At 40.3% G+C, this 14794-nt stretch overlaps 1 protein-coding gene across 1 annotated transcript in view; it reads left to right on the forward strand.

Annotated features, from left to right (window-relative positions):
* Nucleotides 1-14459: 14459 nt before the first annotated feature.
* Nucleotides 14460-14794, forward strand: part of prdm6 (PR domain containing 6) — a 145777-nt gene continuing 145442 nt past the window's right edge. The window contains 1 exon segment of the mRNA XM_034230308.1: nt 14460-14530. The gene's annotated coding sequence lies outside the window, so the exon portion shown is untranslated.

The raw sequence follows: 14794 nt of genomic DNA on the forward strand, positions 1-14794 counted from the left end.
TCTCCCCTAAGCATGAACAGTAAATATATATATCAGTAGAAAAGATATACATCCAAAAATTATCTAAATAAAACACAATATAAAATCAACAGAATAAGATAGAATACTCTATAAGAGACTATTCTTCGGTGGCCAACCCGTGCAAATCCGCTACTGGCCCAAAACACCTATTAGGATAAACGCATTACACTTTCAAACGATGTAAAAATGAATAACACAAAAGTGCTAGAACACATGCACATGAAGGAAACATCTTCACCAACTTGACAACGCAAAAGCAGCATTTAGAAAACATTTGCCTACTTGACGAAACATACGGATCGTTTACTAAAACCGATGCATATACGAAACGCTGCAAATAAAAAAAAACGCTGCAAGAAGCTCAAAACACAACGGAAACAGGGACACCCATAAGTGACGCACACAGCTGAGACCGGAGCGCTTGTTGATGTTCAGGGATTATAAAGTTGGCCCACTGTCACTGTTGGCAGAGTTAGTCTGTTTCATAATTGTAAGTGTTTTGTCAGTATCTGAAATGACTAGGTTAGCTATACGTTAGCTAGCTAGCTTACATCAGATCTGCAATAATATCGGACGGAATGATGTGATTAAATTATTAAAATAAGCCAATAAAACTTACATTTTAGGCATGTTTCCAGTGACAGTAACAGTTGGCCAACTGAATGCATCTTTTTAGTGTCCCCGTTTCCGTTATGTTGTGAGCTTCTGGCAGCGTTTTGTGTAGCCTCTGCATCGCTTTTTGGAAACTTTGCGCATGTTTCATGAAGTTGGTGAATGTTGTCCCAATGCTGCTCATGTGCTGTCAAGTTGGTGAAAATGTTTCCTCATGTGTTTTGGCACATTTGTGTTTCTTTATCTGCATTGATTTTGAAACTGCAGCGCTTTCTACTAATGGAAAGGTTTTGGGGCGTTGTAAAAAACTAAATAAATAAACACAGGATCCTATAACATTTTAAAACGATGCAACATTTTTTTTATTATTAAAATGCTCTCAGGTTGTCTTTCTGAACAACATTTAAGGACGTTATTAAAATATTATATTTGTTATTTTATGTGTTAATAAACTGCTGTTGAGAAATATTGATGGAAAAACTATATCATACACTATTATGTAGAGTTTTTCTTTTTTAAATCATCATGTTCATCCATCCATCCATCTTCTCCCGCTTATCCGTGGTCGGGTCGCGGGGGTAGCAGTTCCAGCAGAGAGCCCCAAACGTTCCTTTCCCTGGCCACATCAACCAGCTCTGACTGGGGGATCCCAAGGCGCTCCCAGGCCAGCGAAGAGATATAATCCCTCCACCCAGCTGGACGTGCCTGGAACACCTCCCTAGGAAGGCGCCCAGGTGGCATCCTAAGTAGGTGCCCGAACCACCTCAACTGGCTCCTTTCGACGCGCAGGAGGAGCGGCTCAACTCCGAGTCCCTCCCGGATGACCGAACTTCTCACCTTATCCCTAAGGGAGACACCAGCCACCCTGCGGAGAAAACCCATCTCGGCCGCTTGTATCCGCGATCTCGTTCTTTCGGTCATGACTAGGGATGGGTATCGTTTGAAATGTATCGATTCCGATTTCGATTCCGGTTCTGCTTATCGATTCCGGTTCTTATCGATTCCCCGTTTCGATTCCAAAATTGTAAAATAAAGAGGTCAAACGTTTAGATAACAAAAATATATATTTATTCTTAAAAGCTTTAACTGAAATTGTTACTAAAAAATATACATGCAATACAAATGTATTGCACAATAGCTGTGCTTTATTTTAACTGAGCTATGCCTGTGGAAAGCTATTAACAGGCATTACACTTTGCCTTTTATTTTTATTTTTTAGTGTAGTGGAGCCTCACTTCAGAGTGTTTACCGCGACCTATCTTTGGTGTTATGAAGTGACTGAGCTCGTGAAATGTCTACGGGAGGGCGGGGGAGCATCGCTGCGGGGCAACTGTGGACCTCTGTCGCCTGTCAGCGCAATTTATATGATGCCGTTTAAAAAAATGAAGGGCGGTGCCGGCCGTCAGCGTACCGAGCCGGCCGTCAACGGCCCGCTGACGACCGGCCGTTCTGTGATTCTCCAGGTCCGCCCTGTATTCCACCGGGTCACCGCAGCACCGCGGTGCAGACGGACCCGCTGGAATACAGGGTCTACCGCGTTTAGGAACCGTTAAGCAGAACCGAAATTGTGTATTTTGTATGGGTACCCGGTACCCGGCATTTTCTTATCGGTTCTCATCTGGAACCGAGTTTCGGTTCCCAACCCTAGTCATGACCCATCCTTCATGACCATAGGTGAGGGTAGGAACGAAAATGGCCCGGTAGACAGAGAGCTTTGCCTTCTGGCTCAGCTCCCTTTTCGTCACAACGGTGCGGTAAAGCGACTGCAGTACCGCTCCCGCTGCTCCGATTCTCCGGCCCATCTCACGCTCCATTGTTCCCTCACTCGAGAACAAGACCCCGAGATACTTGAACTCCTTCACTTGGGGTAAGGACTCATTCCCTACTTGGAGTAGACAGTCCATCGGTTTCCTGCTGAGAACCATGGCCTCAGATTTGGAGGTGCTGATCCTCATCCCAGCCGCTTCACACTCGGTTGCGAACCGATCCAGTGAGTGCTGAAGGTCGCAGAACGATGAAGCCATTAGAACCACATCATCTGCAAAAAGCAGTGGTGCAATCCTTAGTCCACCGAACTGCAGACCCCCTCCCCCTCGACTACGTCTCGAATCCATGTATATTACAAACAGGATTGGTGACAAAGCGCAGCCCTGGCGGAGGCCAACCCTCACCGGAAATGGGTCCGACTTACTGCCGAGGACACGGATACAGCTCTCGCTTTGGGAGTACAGAGATTGGATGGCCCTGAGTAGAGACCCCCTCACCCCATACTCCCGTAGCACCTCCCACAGTAACTCCCTGGGAACTCGGTCATACGCCTTCTACAAAACACATGCAGACCGGATAAGCGTACTCCCAGGCCCCCTCCAGGATCCTTGCGAGAGTAAAAAGCTGATCCGTCGTTCCACGACCAGGACGGAATCCGCATTGTTCCTCCTCAATCTGAGGTTCGACAATCGGCATGACCCTCCTTTCGAAATCATCATGTTGTATATTTAATCTATGACAAATCAGTAGAATGTAAAATCTCAAATCAAAACATGAAAAAATTATCCCGCAGCTATGTGGATTTTTATGTTTTCCTTCCTGATCGACAAACCAATGCATTTTCCAGCATGCAGCGATCAATAATGAGCTGCAGCGGTTAGTTTTTAACAATAAACCGAGGGATAATGAAGTCCATGCAGACGTGTTTAAAACTAACATTTTAGTGCATTAAAAACACCTCCGCTCAGCCTGGCTTCAGCTGCAGGAAATAAAGCTGAAAAAGAGAATATAGGTCCCTGCTGAATACATGTCTATAGAGATGAATTATAATAGTCAGCCTGCTGTGACCTTAACACACACATACACACACACACATACACACACACACACACACACACACACACACACACACACACACACACACACACACACACACACACACATACACACACACACGGTTATCGGCCTCCTGTCTAAGCGGCCGTCCATTCGTCTTTTCTCCCCGCCATCCGCCGAATTAATTAAGCAGAAATGTAAACGTTTTAATTGAATGTCAAAGCGGGACCTTAACAACATGCTCCTATGTAAATGGATGTGACACAGCTTTAAACCTCTATATTTATATATATTCAGGGGGCTGTACATGTGTGTGTGTGTGTGTGTGTGTGTGTGTGTGTGTGTGTGTGTGTGTGTGTGTGTGTGTGTGTGTGTGTGTGTGTGTGTGTGTGTGTGTGTGTGTGTGTGTGTGTGTGTTTGTGTCTTAATGAATAGTGGGCATGCAAACATTTTAATTGAATTACCATCAGCTGTGTGCTAACAAACCCTCATGGATTTGCACTAATACGGCCTCATTTAGTGGAAATCAACACCTTTAAACCTTAAATTGTCCCTTAAAGGCTCCATTAGTGATTTATGAATGGTTATATTTGTAAAAGTATATTCAAATATAGTTTTTAAAAGCAATAACGTGTGTTCTCTTCAACTTGTCACAAATGATTTGCAGGTGAAAATGAGCTAATAACTCAAATCTGGCGTGAATCATCTCTTTTCAATTTGAGATGAATGTCTTTATTTGCAATCTTGGTAACACTTTATATTAAAGGTACACAAATTAACCATCAACTAGTTGTTAATTAACATGCATATTACACATAGAGAGAACAGTACACCTATTGTGTAAGTATACAAGCAGGTCACACAGTATGATCACAAATACATAAACTCTGTTAAAAATCTGTTTTTATTAAAAAGTACAGGCTGCATTATGTGTTCTCAGCCTTGGAGAAACTTGACATGTTTTGGTATGTGTCTGAACCTCTCTTTAGTGGTTCATTAATAAAACATATATTTCAACGTGTGCCTACTTTGCTCATGTGCTGTTGAGGTTAATTTCAGTAGTTGTGTGCTATAATGTATTTACAAAGTGTGAAGAGGAGGCAACTTTAGAATAGGGAACCTGTGCAGGTCAATTAGAGTCAAACTACTAGCTTATTTGTTATGAACAAGACTTCACTTTAGAATAGGGAACATGTTCTTAGATATAAATACCTAATTTTGAGTTATTTAGACTGAATTAACACTTATAGTTTCATGTCTTGATACATAAGAATAGATCATATTTGTTAAGTGTTATTATGGGAGAATTACTATTCTTGTGGTACTACTGCCTTATTAGGCCCATATTGAGCAGAGCATATTAAGAACAATACTCATGTACAACAACTTCCTTACTTGCAATAAATAAGCACTAATTAGAGGGTTATTGAGGAAAAACTCTCAACTAATGGCTTATTACTGGGAGAATATGCTCATGTAGAATAAGGCATTAATAAGTGTTTTATAATGACTAACAAAGAGCCAATATACTGCTAATATACATGTTAATTAACAACTAGTTGATGGTTAATTTGTGTACCTTAATATAAAGTGTTACCGCAATCTTATATTTAATAAAGACTAATCATAATAAATCAATCAGGCGGTTGACTTGCAATCATGAAATCATAAATGAAAGTGCACTTTAGACCTTCGCCAATACTCATTTCCAATAACGCAGTGTAACCAAAGTAAAAAACAAGTGTATCTGTCCAGTGACCCAGATCCACTCCATCATTGAATGGGTTCTTTTGTTGCCTAATCTACACCCTTACACCAAGTTCAACTAAAATAGGAAAACAAGGCTTTTTTCACGTGGAAAATCGTACAATAGTGAAGCCATTTTTCACAAATACTTAGAAATGTGTAGCTGAGATGGAAATTAAGGCAGGGATTAAAGATGGGTGTGTTCAGAGGAAGGGCACTGAAGGTAGGAGAATAGAAAGTGGGAAAGCTATATTTTCTTATACATTTTGGACAAAATCCATAGGATGAGGTCCAAATGTTTTCCTGTTCACACAAACTGATGATTAGCATGGTGAGAAGTATTTACATTGGAAATATTCCGTTTGGTTCAGGCAAGGCAAACTGCTGATATCTTAGAGCCACTATATTTCTCAAATGAGGCTTTCAGGCTGTTTCACGGGAGCTGGACTCCATGTAGCTCCCTGTGTTTTAACCCCTGTGGATGCACTAAAATATAAATATGTTTCCATCCTTTTGATAAACTGTGATATCAGTTAAATGCTTCATGTTCATTTTAAATGTGATCAGCAGCTCTGCAGTGTTCTCACATGCAAGAATACACCACTCTGCTAAATGAACCCTTGTTAATATCGTGTTTTTTCTTTCCCTGCAGCCGTCTAAATAATTAGCTTTTGTTGTAGAAAATGATGAATTTGGGCAGTTAATTTATTGATCGGCCCGCTCCTCCGATGTGCTTTGCTTTGGAAAGCCATTAATCAATGGATGAAAACACCTAATTCTACACCCGCTCTGCCTTTCCTTTTTTATATCTTTTTATCTCCAGCAGCCACAATGTGGAGGAGAACTGTAATTATGGACAAATGATGGTGATGATGATGATGATGATGATGATGATGATCAAGTGGAAAAATAATACTTTCTGGAATCTTACAAGAAGTAGGTCCATACATTACAAAAATAAACGGCAGTTTATATATATCCCATCAACTCTGACTGACTTTATAGAGAGTTAACATTAAACAACCCTTAGAAATGCGTTAAAAGGTATATTCATTTATAGTTCATACATCTATTATTAACATAAAGCTTTGCCAATTTGATTTGTCTAGAAATACCTGAAATATAATTTGAATAATCAAATCAGGCTAGTTTAATTAAAGTTTACCTTTGAAGTTAAGTGTCACATCTTATTTCCCTTTCACCAAATATCTGATTTTGTTAAGCAAATATTCAACGTTTTGATTTTTCCAGATCGATGCACGTAGGAAAATTATAAATGCTATGTTACACTGTGGAACCAAATGAACGTAATACACCTGAAATCATTCCTTATAGGGGCCCTATTCTGCCTTTTGGGTTGACCCTTTCCTGTAGTTATATATGCTGTGTATGTAAATGGTCTGCAAAGACTAAAATCCCTAAGTTCACTCTAGCTTTATTTACTAGAAGAGCTTTGTCTGTCTGATTTTAAAGTGCTGTATTAAAAAGGAGCAAAAAGACGCAAGAGTAGACATAAACCTCATTTTTCTTCCTTTAATGTCAGAACCTGTCTTTGTTTCGTACACACACACTTTCCTACAAATCCTGAAAATACACTTAATTTGTAAATAAGTTTACATTGCCTAATATTTAATCATAGATTTTCAGTCTTGAGTTACATCAAACTAACTAAGTAACTTATAGCTGTATCGGTGAACTAATCTGTTTAACTTATACTGGCAGACCCGGGATTCAAACTCCCAACTCAGTGAATTCCCCATTGGCTGCCGTCAACCCTGAACTTGAGCTTCAGCCAATCAGACGGTCTGTTGTTGCTCCACATTCCTCTGGGCTGAAAAAGTTGCCGTAAGCTGACGAGAGTTCATTTTCAGACGCTTATGTTTGTGTGCTTGTTCGTTATCAATCCACCAGAGATCCCGAGGATGACAAATGGGGCCTGTCAGGGCGACGCCAGTCATAACAACGCGCGCACACACACACACACACACACACACACACACACACACGCACACACACACACACACACACACACACACACACACACACACACACACACACACACACACACACACATTTATGTTTTCAGGCATTTAGCTGATGTTCTTATCCACAGCAGCTTACAATGAGTGATATATAGACACGTACTGTGTGTGTGTGTGTGTGTGTGTGTGTGTGTGTGTGTGTGTGTGTGTGTGTGTGTGTGTGTGTGTGTGTGTGTGTGTGTGTGTGTGTGTGTGTGTGTGTGTGTGTGTGTGTGTGTGTGTGTGTGTGTGTGTGTGTGTGTTAGGGAGCAAGAGAAAGCAGCAGACTGGTGGGAAAGCTTGGGGTCGTGGATAACAAGTTAGACCCAGAAAACACAATGAGGTTGACTGTAATCTGTTTTATCTGCACACACACACACACACACACACACACACACACACACACACACACACACACACACACACACACACACACACACACACACACACACACACACACACACACACACACACACGTAAGCTAGATAAAGCAGCTGAGGTGAGCTGACAGCAGGATGACCCGCTACATGACCAGTAATAATACAAATAATCAGTGGTGGAAGAAGTATTCAGATGTTTTAATAGAGTAGTAGTACTATACATTATTGTCAACATTCTTTATTAAAAGTACGAGTACTGCATTCAAAATCTTACTTAAGTAAAAGTACAAAATAATTGTCAGCAAAATGTCCTTAAAGTAAAAAAAGTGATGTGCAGAAATAAGGCCTTCATGTGTGTATATAATTATATTTAGATATTATTCTTGCATTACTGTAAGTAGAATGTTACTGTTGTACACAAACAATGTTCTGATGGGCCTTTGTAAAATATTTAAATAATATGACTCTTTTTTTACTTAAAGAGTTTGTTCCCTTGAAATATAGTTTCATTTTTAGAGATGTGTTTTGTTAATAGTAGCTTCAACTGTTAAATAAATGTATTGGATTGAAATTACATTATTTACCTTTTAAATGTAGAGTAGAAGTATAGCACAACATGGAAATACTCAAGTAAAATACAAGTACCTCAAAATTGTACTTAAGTACAGTACTTGAGTTAATGTACTTGGTTACTTCCCTCTGATAATTATACATGTAATAATGATAATCCGAGTTGCACCATTGACAGATCGGTTCAAAGCTCCTCGAGATAAATGAATAGAAATATGAGAGGCTTCTCAAAATCACAGTTTTACCTTTCCTGAGAAGAAACCTTTGGTGCTTGGGAGACTGATGCCGCTCTTTTTCTCATTAGCACAACGTTGCTACCGGTATGTTTAACCTCTTCTGGCTCAAACTGGTATTTGAAAAACCTACAGTATAGGCATAAGTTCAGAACAAGTATTCCAGGCTAGTATAGGTGGCGATGAAGTCTACATCAACAACACACCACATGTCAGAGAACAACATTCTGAGCATACGTCAGCTTTATTTCCTTTGGCGATAGTAACTTATAAAAACACAACAATTGTAGCCTATTGTTTATTAATTAAAAGCTTTTCAAAACCATACTCTTCCACCTTTTTTAACACTTTCACGGCACATGACCCGAACCAAACGGAAACAATCCGTTAGTTTGTCATTGGTGTTGTTGTTTTAGACACATGTGCATGTTCAAGCAATGGGAACATTTTTAAAAAAAATTGTTTTTTAACAGAGGTTTAAATGCTAGAAATAGGACAGATGCATAAAGCAGTTGTTTTGATTTGTTTTGACGTGCGCTGTTCGACGGCGTTATGTTTTGGCCTTCAGAAGGTGCTTTAAAAATCTCTTTTCAATGACATTGTTTGTGCTGGACATTCAAATAATGCAGAGTAATTTCAAATGATACTCAAATTCAACATTTGTTCGACTTCAGAAAGCAAACCATTCTGACTGTTATGATGTTTGAGGGATGTTGAGTCAAAATCGGACGATGGTGTGACACCATCTTGTTTGACATCTAAAAGAATAAACTGCTATTTCACATAACGTAATTTACTTTAAAAAAGCTTTTCCAAGCTAATAAGTGAGGTAAATGTTGGCAAACAAGTCTGTATTTATTCCACTCTTCAATAACTTTGTGGCTGGCTAGCACGTATACACTTGCCAAGCACAGTATCTTATCAATTATCACAGAAAGTAATCCCTTTATCAAGAAATTTGAATTTTGCAAGGGTGTGTGGATGACTTTTGCCATGGCACTTTTTGATTTGACCTTTATGACCCCATGATATCTGCCTGATTATGCTCTGCCCGATAGACGTATGGATGAAACAAGTCAGTTGCTATTTGTTTTATTCTATGTATAGTGTCGTAGTGGTAGCCAACAAAACGGCAGGATCTAGGGCTCCTCACAACGTACAGACTTGCAGGTCAGACCAAGCGCTCTTTTGCGCTCAAGTTGGTAAGTAGAAGGAATTAAAGTAGATCCCTGACCCCTAGCCCATCCATTTTTAAGTTGTGTAAGAAGCCGATTGGTTGGGGTCTATCTTACAGTCTGCTATATGGCGCTGGGCCAAGTCATGAATGACTATGTTGTTGACTTATCAACACAGGGGCTATCTCGTTATGGCTTAGCCGGTAGAGTGAGTTATCCACTTGGGTTCTTGGCTGCTCGCGTTGGCGTGTCAAAGCGTCCTGGGGCCTTTCACTGAACCCAAATTGCCGCCCATGGTTAGGCCGGCAACTTCCTTGTTAGTCTGCTTACTTCTGGAGCCATTTTCTAAATAAGCTCCAGACAATATCCAGAGAATCAGGACTGCACATTGTCCGGAGTATCGCTTTCACTTGACAGGAGACTTTCCGTGTCAGAAACATTCTAAATCACTTAATAAAACTATTTTTGACCAAAAACATGCTGAATTACTGGAAATACTCATTTCGGTTCAGGCCAGGAGTAGTGCCTGGATGTGCAAGATGCACGACAAGCAGTGGATTTCACTGCGGTCGCTATAGCCAGTCACTGTTTGGTCATGAACAACCTCTCTCTGTTGGCTTTTACTGATAAGAATTCCCGAATCATCTCTTCAATTTCAATTTAAGTCAATTTCATACAGTCTTCCTGTAAACATCCCCCTTTTCTTTGTTTCTTTTCTTTATGTTGTGTGTCAGCCACAAAGGAATTTTGATCAACACACCTACTTGCTTGCACTGAATTCTCTGGGCATTAACGGCTCTGTTCACAGACGGACTGAATTGGACATCAAGTCACCTAAGCAGTAATGATCAGGGGCCTCATTTATAAAAGGGATATACGCTCCAAAAATGGCGTACGCCAGTTTCTACGCAATGTTTGCGATTTATAAAATACTAACTTGACGGGAAAATGTGCGGTCCTCCACGCAAACTCTAACCCATGCGTACGCACTAAGCACAACAACGGGAGAGACGAGAAACTGCGACACCGTTGGCAGAAGGAAGAATGGAGAGAAATATGTGGAAATAATACCATAAATAAAATGTTACCTCTCATTTATCATATGAAGAATTCATTTTCAAACATTGATTAAAGCCAATCTTAAAATGATTAAACAAACGCCTGTTTGCGACTCCTCAGTGCACACAAAAACATAACTTGGAGAAATAAATAAATACGGATATGTTATTGAAAACCACCTCGAATATGTTGTGTTAATGTTATGAAATATTTTCTCAAATGATGCGGTAAGCAGGAGGACAGAATTACGTCTAAACTGACGCCGTTTTGCATTTCTATAGGTTGTAGATACGAGCATGGTTTTATATACTATCACGTTTAATCGTGTTTTATGCCATTTGCCAAGACTTGATAAGTCGCTCGTAAAACACAGGAGGTATGGAAACTAAGAACACCATATGTGGTAAATTGTACAGCTAATATAACACAACACATTAGTTGTATTTCCTTTAACTGGTGGATATAGAGTTGCTGCGGGGGGGGGGGGGGGGGGGGGGGGGGGGATCGACACCTGGGACACAAACCACCAAATACAAAAACATAATTCAGATCCAGTCGTCATGACTCCACTCCGGAGGGATTCCCCGATCATTTCTTACAGTTTCTCATCAAGGGGGTGCCCAGCTAACGGGGAACGTTCTCACAACTTTGGCTAACGTTACCTATTTGTTCTAATAATGTTTTAAAGAAACGTTTTAATCTGATGTACAAAGAACCTTTTTAGGATGTTTATTTTTTCAAATAATGTTCCTATAGGGTTTAAGGTTAACTAAGACATAACGTTTTAACTGCAACATTCAGAGGATGTTTTGAGGATGTTATTGAGGCCTGAGATGACAGAAAGTGTATTTATAAAACGTTCCATTAATGTGATATGTTAACAAAGGTGGAACGTTTTGCCTGCAACATTCTAAGGATGTGTTTTGGACGTTGTTGGGTAACACAATAAAGATGTTCTTTATAAAACGTTCCCTCAATGTTACATGATAACCAAAGAAGAACATTTTGAAAGCAACATTTGGATAATGTTTTCAGGAGGTTATTATTTTTTTATAAAATGTTCCTGTGATGTGAAATATTAACACGGTCATGGTCAACGTCAGATTTATTTGTAGTGCGCTTTAAAAAAACAAACTTGCTGCATTTGTTTGAAAAGGATGTTTAAAAGAAATCTGATGTCACCACATTTTCCTTTTTATAAAAAAACAAGCACGTAATTCATGATATTGCACGTTTGCGTAGGCATGTCTGAGTTCCCAGCTAGACATCGTTGGTTCTAAAAACATTCTGAGAATGTTACCATTCATTGTTCTAGGAATGGTTTCATCGAGAAGTTTTATTTTGGTTCCTAGAATGTACTTCTGAAAGGTAGGATAACGTTCTCTCAAAACATTCTTTAAATGTTTGGTGATAACTTTGTTGGAACATTATACCCCAAGTGTTTTTGTTGTTTATGCACATATCTCTATGGTCATATGGATCGAATAACACTTAGAAAACCAAAGACAGACATATAGAAGAATGGACCGACTATCACTGCCCGTCCCTGAAACCCCTGTTAGTGGGTTTTAATTATAGTAGGGCATAATGTTCTAACAATGTTATTAAAAACATTTGAAGAAGGTTATCACCAAACATTTTAAGAATGTTTTTAGAGAACGTTATCCTACCTTTCAGAAGAACGTTCTGGGAACCAAACAAAAACTTCCCGCTGAAAACCTTAGAACAACGACTGTAACATTCTCAGAATGTTTTTAGAACCAAACATTTCTAGCTGGGGGTCTCCTGTCCACGGTACAAACACACTGCCTGAGGAAGGCTATGTGTATTTTTTTTGTCATTACATTTTTCGGGCCATTTATTTATTTATGTTGGTGACGATCCGACCTCCATGCTGCTCCCCTGTTCAAACTGCATCCACCAAACAATATGATTTATCTCGACCTCCCCAAAAGAACCAAAATCAGACACGGTGTTAGATGTCTTTTTTAGCTGTTCTGTCGTCATTTCCTGCGATCTTCTTCATAAAGTCAGTCAGAATGAATGAATGGACGTTTCTTTTACTATTTATAGACAAATATGGGCGTTACGTGAACCCCGCAAAAGTTGCACCGCATTTCGAGTCGATTGTGATTTATAAAGGGAAACCGGCGTAGGAAGTGCTGTACGCACTTTCCTCGCCGGTACGCAATGTTTTGTGAATCGGAACATTTCTGTACCTATTTTTTTGCTTTGTACTACGTAAGCAACCTTCCCACGTGAATCCTACGCAAGGCGTTTTAAATGAGGCCCCAGGTAGGTTAAAGTTTCTTTAGTGTCCAGTCCAAATGAATTGGACAGAGGCTTTGAGTGTTTGTGAATGCTAGTCCAACAATTAGAAGACACCATTTAACATGAAATATGATAAGGGAATTAGCAAAGAGGTTGCTCATTGTTGGTCATGTTGGACAAACTAAATTACAGTGATTAATGAGACTGCTTACTAGCCAACTTTATAATCCCCAAATGCGGTCCCAGCTGTGTGCATCAATTTGTACTGTCCCTGTTTCCATGGTGTTTTGAGCTTCTTGTAGCATTTTGAACTTGCAGGGTTTCGTTTTAGTAAACTCTGCGCACGTGTTGTCAAGTTGGTGAAGATGTTTCTTTGTTTGCATGTGTTTTGGCACATTTGTGTATTTATATTTGCATCGTTTTTTTTTACATGCAGCCCGTTCCTCCTTATAGAAATGTTTTGGGCCGTAACATGTTTGCCCCTGTTGGCTACCGTACATAACATTTCATAAACACAGGACCCTATAACATTATAAAAGGCTGCAGAGTATTAATTAAAATGTTTTTAGGTAGTCTTTCTGAAAAACCTTTGTGCAGTGCGTTTTTCCACATGAAAATGTTTTGGGCCATTGTAACGCGTTTGCACTGGTTTGCACTGGTTTGCACTGGTTTGCACTGGTTTGCACTGGTTTGCACCTGTCGGCCACCATAGCACAATTTATTAGAATATTTTAAGAAAGTAATGGCTTACATTCTATGGTTTATCACTTAAGTGATGGGGTGGGGGGTTGTCCGGTGCCTTGCTCAAGGGCACCACGGCAGGGCCCAGGAGGTGAAATTGTTGATTCCTTCTTCTGGTCTGTAAGAGGAATGCAAAACGGGTAAAAAGATTGTTTTTCTTTGACAAAAAGAAAACAGCACTACTGACTCATTCAAAACTCAAATGAAAGACAAGTTCTTTATGTCTCTTTAGCCTATGCTATTCAATAATGTGCGGACAGACAGTATCTTTATCCTTTGAATAAGCGTATCAATATAAGATATACAATACAAACATAAAGACAACACAGAGCTACTGTTCAAGAACTGCAAAGCCCATACATTACATGTTACAGTCTAATCAACCTTTAGATGGATGTGGTATAGAGTAACACACACAGGTTATGTGTGTTGATCATATAGTGTCAATAAACATCATTCAAATCTAATTGAACTGAACTGTACAGGAGAAGAAACAGAAAAGTGAAGGGGAAGGCTGAGACTTGAGAAAAGGAACACTGCTGGAAAAAAGAAGATGGGGAAAAGAAAAGAGGAGAAAGGCAAGAGTGAGAGTATAGAAAGAGACTGAGGGAGAAATAATACGTGTGAATTAGAGGGGTGGGGGACTGTAGGAGATAAGGGGAGGGTAAAGGGCAAGTGAATGGAAGAGAGAGAAGGAGGGAGGGAGGGAGAGAGAGGCTCGCGCAGCAGTCGCTTCGGTAGTTTTGGCTCCGGAGACGCGCAGGACGCAACGAAGTGTCCCGGCTCCCATCGATGGTTCACCGCAGCCCGGAGGAGGGAACAACCTTCCACCGCTGCCCGGAAATCAGCGCAAAGGAGACGCAGACACTCTGACCGCAGTAAGCCTCATCTGCGCTTCAACAACTTTCACATAACATCCCGAGAAACTCCGGGGAAACCCAGCGGAGCGTTCCCACCTCTCTACCCGCCCACCACTGCCTCTATTCGGCCACGGACAGCACGCCGGACCGCCGATCTGACCTGGACTTAACCGGACCTATTTATTTATTCTGATGAAACTTTTGTGCTCTGCGAGGTTACCAGCGTAAACTTATCCGAAGTGTGCGTGAGTGCGCGTGAATGGTTTTATTGCTTTTATTTGG

This window comes from Gymnodraco acuticeps, unplaced genomic scaffold (genome assembly GCF_902827175.1).
Source record: "Gymnodraco acuticeps unplaced genomic scaffold, fGymAcu1.1, whole genome shotgun sequence".
In the NCBI taxonomy this organism is placed as follows: domain Eukaryota; kingdom Metazoa; phylum Chordata; class Actinopteri; order Perciformes; family Bathydraconidae; genus Gymnodraco; species Gymnodraco acuticeps.